Here is an 8,453-nt window from a genome sequence, read left to right as displayed (position 1 = left end):
ATGCATCTTTAATAATTAATTTTTGGTGTGTATATAATATTTTTTATTTTTAAATCTAACTAATTCATAATAACCTATAACTATTTTCTATGTTCGGGGTATTGTATTTTAATACTTTGAAATCCCTGGTCAACTTGGAGAGCTAAGTAATAACATACATTCCCCCTTAACGATTTCGAAGGATATATTATTAAATTACATATTAACTCCTTATGTGTTACATTAACCGTGACATTATTGTAGCTATAGAAATAGTAGACAGTGATATTCCTCATGTTTGACGAGAAAAAAATATGTCACAAGTTGAATCTTATTATTAAATCGTTTTCAATAGTGAAGAATTTATCTCGAAAAACATAGAATAAGTAAAGCCATATGAAGCACGCGAGCTATCAGACGTAAGTTATCTCCATATGGTGGATGGTTGAAAATGCTTATATAATCTATTTCAAAAAGTTGTTTTCAACTTGGACAAAATTGACATTAGGAAAAAAAAAAAAACCAATAATCTCTTAAATTAAACACAAGATTATAGGAGTTCAAGTTATTAGGCACACATATTGCAACAGGCATATTATTATTACTATCACACGTAACACTTGTTGATTGAAAGAGAGCTTAATTAATTAAGGTAGTGTTTGGTGGAGAGACAGAGACGGAAAGACTGAGACTGAGAGGCAGAGACTAAGAGATAGAGATTGAAATAAATTTCAGTGTTTTGTTTGCAAAATGAGAGACAGGAATTGAAACAAAAATGAAATTCTAATTTAATTTGCATAAAGGGTAAAATTAGAATTAATCAATTGAAATAAAAGTATTTTAGGTATAAAATGTTATTAAAGTTTCAGTCTCCATCTCTAAAAATTTCATTCTCTTGTGTATCTACTTTTTTGAGGTATTGAAATATTGAAATTTTAGAAACAGAGACAAAAATTTTAATACCAATCTCTGAAATAACAAATACGATATTGAGTCTCAGTTTCTCAGTCTCTCTCAGTACCTCAAAATAAACCTACCTAACAGAATTAAAAACATTGACTTTAGCAATCATTTATGCAATGTGAAGCCCATCAAGTTTGCTTCTTGGTATACCAAAGTTAATTATTTAAAGCATTTATTGCTATTTTAAAATTCTAAATTCTCTTTCTATACTATTCACAACATTATTATCTTAAACAAATAAAAACAAATACATATAATACCCCACCAAAGTCAATACCACTTGAATTATATTCTTATGCCGTGAAACTTGTTTAGATGTTGGAGGCAAGACTCTTCTACAGTCCAAACAACGTGTTTATTAAATTATTTTTTACATGTTTGATTAGTAATAAGATAAGGGAATATATCAACTCCAAAAATGGAGTAGTGAAATAATAGTTTCCTTGGGAGCTAGAGCACGTGATATTGACCCACAAAACTAACACAAAAGTAGGTTTTCAAAGTGGGTGACATGAAATTTTAGATGTAACCACTTAATTAAATGTGTTTATTGCATGATTCTGAAAACCCAATCGAATATATTCGAATGTCAGCTCAGTTTGACACTAAAGTAAAATCACTGGGTTAATAAAGTATCAACCCGTTATGTTATCAATAGTATTTCTGTCAACTTTTGCCAACTCTTATTTATGACAATCTTTAATGAAGGTGTCTTTGTAGATGTGACTAATAAAAATGTCTTTTTTATGGTTGAGACTAATAAAAGTGTCTTTATATATGTATTTTCTGGATATATCTTTTTTATTATGTATTTAAAATATAATAATTAATTATTGTTAGCAATAAATTGGTAGATAGTATATTGGTACCCTATACTTTTTCATAAATTATTTGCGGCGGACAAAAAAAAAACAGCTGAAAAACTATTTTAAAAATTATTTTAGAATATATTTGTTACTGATGATCAAGAAAATAAAAAAAGAATTAGTAATAAAACTAAAAGAATTAGTAACTTATGAAAGTTAGTTAAATTCTATTAGGAGAGACTTTATTCTCATAGATATTTTTAGAGAAGGATTTATATTATTTCTTCAAGATTATTTAAATAAAACTAAAAGGCAGGGAAGAACAAATTAAAGAAGGAATAAAGAAGAAACTAATAATAGTGCTTTCATTTTGTTAATTTTGGCATTTAGGGTTAACTTTATTTGCAAGTCTTGCTTCACTTAGATTATAGATATATTACTAGTTGACTCAAGGTGATGACACTAACTAATTTATTTTATGGCGATCGATTATTTATAGAAGTCTTCAAATTGAATGGATGAGACAACATATATTCTAAATTTTATCATTTATAGTAATAAATACATGTTTTGTGAATTTTCAATTTATGAACTTAACACAAAATTATCATTCTAAAAGTTGTTTACCCAGCTATATATTTATGCAATATCAACATTAATTGAACTCATATAGACGTGTTCAAGTATTATTGTATATACAATTTGTCCTTACGTAGCCTTTTAGTTTCAAACATGTGTGCAGAAAAACAAGAATGGATAAAAAATGTCACCATACAAGTAAAAACAATAACATGAATCATATCTATATTAAATTTAGAGAAATGCTAAGCACATCAAAATTTATTGATATTTTTTATTATTATTTTTAATCATCAATTCAATTCATCATTTAATCTAATAATTTAATAATATACTTTTAGTCCATATTTTTAAATATTAATGACCAACTAATGATAAAAAATTAAATTATAGTTAAACTAGACCTACTCACTCTCAATTCTAAAATATACTTTTAGTCCATATTTCTTCATCATTCATCATATAAATTAGATTTTGGAGTTAAACTAGACCTACTCACTCTAAATTCTAATAATTTATAGTTAATATTTAATTTTTCTTATTAACTTTAAATGTTGATATTTATGGTAGGGTTTAAGGGAGTTAGATCAGGGGTATTGTATAAGATTGAGAGAATAGTGAAATGATAAAATTTACTAGAACACTATTAACTAATTACTAATATTGGATTAATAATATATCTCATAGCAAATTAACATATATTCTAATATTCGTACCAATTAGGATTGAACTAACTAATTAAGTGTAAATGGTTCAATTTGACTACTCTACTATATCTGTATCTATCTAAGTCTTACTAACTTGGATCACTATTTCTAATCCATGTCACTGCCATATATATGATGTCAAATACGCATGCATCTAATTAGTCAACCCCTTATAATTAAGACGACTATACACATAGTCTATTGAATAAAAGGAAGAAAAATGACAAAACTAAAGAGAAAATATCTTGGGTTTGATATTTATTAATTATTATATATATAACAACGTTTAGTAGAGATTAAATCACAACCACACATCTATGGTAGTTTTCAACAAGAATCCAGCATGCATGAAAGCTAGTATATATATCTGAAAATATTTGATAATAAAAAAAGGTTTAATTACTCTGTTGGTCTTTATAATTTCACAAAATTTTTAATTAGGTCTCTATACTCCTTTTTTTTTCTTTTAATTGAATTTTTGCACCAATTTTTTTTTTAATTGGGTCTCTACACTTTTTTTTCCTTTTATTTAGGTCCCTGTACTAATTCTTTTTTTTTTTAGTTGGGTCCCTATAAAATTAAGTCAATTACACGGTGTAAAATTAATAAATTCTATTTTTATTTTTAATTTTAATGTTTGATATAACATGCTCATCGTCAGTCATCATAGACTTTTTTTTTTTTCTTCTTTTGGTTTTTAGTTTTGGTTTTGGTTTTTGGCTAGTTCTGATAAGTGTCAAGTAAGTTCAATGTCTTAATTAATATCATAATTCTCCTATAAGGTGATAGGGCTTAGTCCCTTGTTTTATTTGATGCAAGTATAAAATGGTTAAACAGTCATTATCAAGGAAATTTTCTGTTTATATTATTAATATTAAAATCGAGGGTTAACACAATGTGGCGGTAGCTTGATGTGAGTTTTACTTTTATTTATTTAGAATTTGTTATTGGCTTAAACACTTCAACCTTCCTCTCCAAAGAGACAAATATGAAATGTTATTATGATGATAATATAATATAACGGAGGTGGGGGGAGGGGTAAAACGGGTTAGGTATAAATTGATTAAATTCAATTATATATAATATAATATAATAGAATTTGGCTTTATTCATCAGGAGATTATTCAAATAAGGCTTTACCAACTTCTATCTACATATTTCTGATCAGAAAGTGATACAATTAATTAAACACGAAAACGCCACGTATATATACATGGTCCTATTTAATTGAGCTTCCATCCATTTTATTTCCTATGATCAAATATTAGCTTAAAGAAAATAATCGGTCAAGATCAGATGAAAGGGAAGATGCTAAATAAATAATCCGTTAGTAATAATTTATCTATAAGTCAGTAAATATTAAAACAGTAAATTTATAAAACTAAGGTAATTAAGAAAATAAACAACTGTAATTTGCATGAGGAACGGCATCATTCGTAGTGAACTGAAATATTCTAAATTTGTAAGCAGCCATGCATAGAAAATAAATCACTGTTACATTATAGCATTGAACGGTACTAGATTCTAGAGGGTGATTTTGAAGGAGAAGAATTAGAGAAGAAGTAGATAGAGAGGGAGACAGAAAAAACTGAGAAGAGAAGTGACTTCATTAATTGAAAATTGAGTTGAATTACGCCAAAATTGAGTTACAAGTGATGAGAGGGGTTACTTATATGGAATGTGATTGAGTAGTGAACTGGATTAGTTAGTTGAGCTTCTAGTACCTTCTAACAACTAATTAACTAACTGAAAGTGAAAGTTGAAGGCTAATAGAATTGACAGAAAAGGTACAGAGAGTGTGAAGAGCATTTTACATATTCTAAACGTGCCAAATCCTGATCATGCTATGACTCTTATCATCATCTTTAGTTATTTGTTTTTATTGACTACTAGACACTGGTTGACACTATAACTCCTAGCATCATCACCTCTAGTTGTTTTCATCTTGATTGGAGACTTGCTGCTGAACGTGAACACTTAGCTTGCTCCTGAAGTGGAGAAAACTCTCAGAGGGCACTGCCTTGGTGAGAATATCTGCTATTTGAACTGAGCCTGGAATGTGGCTGATCCGGATTGCCTTTCTATTGACATAGTCACGAACAAAATGCAAGTCTATTTCAAAGTGCTTAGACTTAGAGTGAAGAATGGGATTAGCAGCAAGTAAGACAGCACTCAAGTTATCACAATACAGTATTGGTGCCTCTGGTGGAGGTTGCATCAGCTCCCTCATCATGGTTTTTATCCAGGTCAACTCTGCTACTACTTCTGCCATACTCATGTACTCAGTTTCTGTGCTGGATCGAACTACCACTGTCTGCTTCTTTGATGTCCAGGAGATTAGATTTGTTCCAAGAAAAATGCAGTAGCCACTGGTGGACTTCCTATCATCCGGATCTCCAGCCAAATCCGAATCACTATAAGAAGTTATTCCCAAAAAGGTCTGCCGTTTTAGATGCAAGCCATAGCTAGCTGTTGGTACCTCAGCACACATTTGACTAACTTCCAATGAGACTCTAGAAGAGCTTGAACGAACTGAGACAATTTGTTAACACTATAGCATATTTCAGGCTTGGTTATTGTCAAGTATTGCAAGCTGCCAATGACTGATCTGTACAGCTGTGGATCACAGAAGCTCGACCCTCCAAGAGCTGTGATCTTTACAGTTGAAGGCAAGGGAGTGTGACAGGGTGCACAACCCACCATGCCAGCCTTCTTTGGGACCTCACTGATGTACTTTTGTCGAGTGAGTAGCAGTCCTCCATGATAGGTTTTGTTCACTTGAATTCCAAGAAAATAGCGAAAATCTCTCATGTCTTTCAAAGCAAACTTAGCATTCAGTTTTCCTATGACATCCTGCACTAGTTTTGGAGACTCCCCAGTTACTATGATATCATCAACATACACAAGCACATAGATTTCTAGTCTACTAAGTTCCTAAATGAAGACTGAGATATCAGAATTTGTGGCCTTAAAGACAATCTCTCTTAAGCCACCATCCAACTTATGGTACCACTCTCTTGGGACTTGTTTCAGCCTATAAAGAACTTTAGTGAGCATACACACCAATAGGGGATCTCCTTGCTCATAATCAGGGGGCTGTTTCATGTAGATTTCCTCTGTTAAGTCTCTATGAAGGAAGGCATTGTTGACATCTAGTTGTCTTATTGTCCAGGAGTTAGATACAACATATAGTATGATTTTGATGGAAATAGGTTTCACTACAAGACTATAAGTTTTTGTAAAATCAGAACCAGGCTTCTGAGCATACCCTTGAGCAATCAACCTTGCTTTGTACTTTTGCAGAGTCCCATCTGCATTGTACTTTACTCTGAACACCCACCTACTGCCAATTGCTTCTTTATTTGGTGGAAGAGTCATTAGTTTCGATGTTCTGTTCTAAACCAAGGCAGCATATTTCACATCTATAGCTGCCTTCCACTCTGAAGACTTGAGGGCTTGTGTTACTGTTCTTGGCTTAACACTTGCAAGAAAGACCTTTGGCTTGACTATGCCAGCTTTAGCCTTGGTAATCATTGGGTGAGAATTCACTGCTGTAGTTGAATGAACAAGTTCTGGATCCTCAGAAATTGGTAACATAATTTTAATGTCATCAATAGGAATTGGAATAGGATTTAATGAGGCTGCTGTTGGCATTTGAGACCTGGCTGGAGTACTAGTTAAGGAAAGGTCTATTGACTGTTGTAGCAAAGCTGAAGAGGGGGTATAACTAGCAGAAGGCTGCTGGCTTAAAGCTGGAGTCCTTAGACTTGTTTGTTGAGAGTGATGCTGCCTATCTTCAACTAATTTTGGGACAGGTCTTGAAATTAGTCTTGGAATGGTTAGGACAATTTGGGACATCAAGTGAGGCTGCTTGACTTTCTGAGACAGTGTTTGCTTGATTGTGACATGTTGTTTGCTGAAAAGGGAACTGATCCTCAAAGAATACAACATGAGGAGTGATGATGACTCTTCCATCTTGAGTGAGACATTTATAGCCTTTGTGAGAGTTTTCATAACCAATGAAAGTACAGGGAGAAGATCTAAAGTCCAACTTATGTTTGTTATAAGCTCTATGATGAGAAAACATAGGCAGCCAAAGACTCTAAGCTATTCATAAGAGGGCTTCTTGCCAAACAATTTTTCAACAGGGGATAAGCCATCTAAGACTAGTATTGGGAGCATATTGATCATCTTTGCAGCAGTGGTGAAGGCCTCCCCCCAAAACTTTGTAGGCATAGAGGCACCAGCAAGTAAGGTAAGTCCCATTTCAACCACATGACGATGTTTCCTCTCAGCAGCTCCATTTTGTTGATGGACGTGTGGGCAAGAAAACCTGCAAATAACTCCTTTGACCTGCAATAGCTTTGATAAACTCACATACTCAGCAGCATTGTCACTTTGCAACATCTTCAATTTTGTGTTCAATTGTAACTTAGCAATTTGTTGGAAGTGATTAAATACTGATTTTAATTGAGCTCTATACTTAATTAGGTAAAGCCATGTAAATTTGGAAAATGCATAAATGAAGTTTACAAAATACCAATGTCCACTATTATCAGCAATAGGACTTTCAATGGAGGAAGGTATACTCAAGATTCATTAATGCAAGAACAGTCGAATAGTGGATAATTTACAGCTGGTAGAGGCCAGTTCAATAGAGGAGGAAGAATGCAAAACACAAGAGGCTATATGAATGACAAACCTTAGTATCATGTTTGCAATAAGCTAGGTCATACAGCGAGGACTTGTTGGTATAGGTACAGTGAAGATCCTTATAAAGGAGATTATGATAATAGAGGATACAGTGGAAACAACCAGGCTTACAATAATGAAGGATACACTATCAAAGATGGAAATAGTCCTGGCTATAGCAACCAGGTTTCTCATGCCTCTCAGCCTCAGGCCAATTTTTGCAACGTCCTAGCAACACTTGCTACAATTCAGGATCCAAACTGGTATCCTGACTCAGGAGTTACGCATCACATGACTCACAATGACCAAAATCTGTTAGAAAAGGAGGAGTACTATGGCAATGAACAAGTCATCATTGGTAATAGAGCAGGTTTGCACATCTCTTTTGTTGGTAACTCGTGTATTAAATCTTATCTAAACTCTAGAATACTCTACCTTAAGAAACTGCTATGTGTGCCTGATATCACAAAAACTTGTTGAGTGTGTATCAGTTTTATTGTGACAACCAAGTCTTTTTGAATTTCATGATGATAGGTGCTGCATAAAAACAAAAGACACTCAGGAGACAGTGCTTCAAGGCATTGTTCACCAAGGCCTTTATAGATTCCCAGCTCTTCAAAGCTCACCAGAAGATTTCACTGCATCAGTAGGAAATAAAGATGATCTGTTGACTTGGCATGCTAGGCTAGGATATCCCAATCATAGTGTTATGTCTAGAGTACTTAAG

Source organism: Arachis ipaensis, chromosome B06, assembly GCF_000816755.2.
Source record: "Arachis ipaensis cultivar K30076 chromosome B06, Araip1.1, whole genome shotgun sequence".
NCBI classification, from domain to species: domain Eukaryota; kingdom Viridiplantae; phylum Streptophyta; class Magnoliopsida; order Fabales; family Fabaceae; genus Arachis; species Arachis ipaensis.
The sequence above is the reverse complement of the archived record's forward strand: the minus strand, read 5'-3'. Positions refer to the sequence as shown.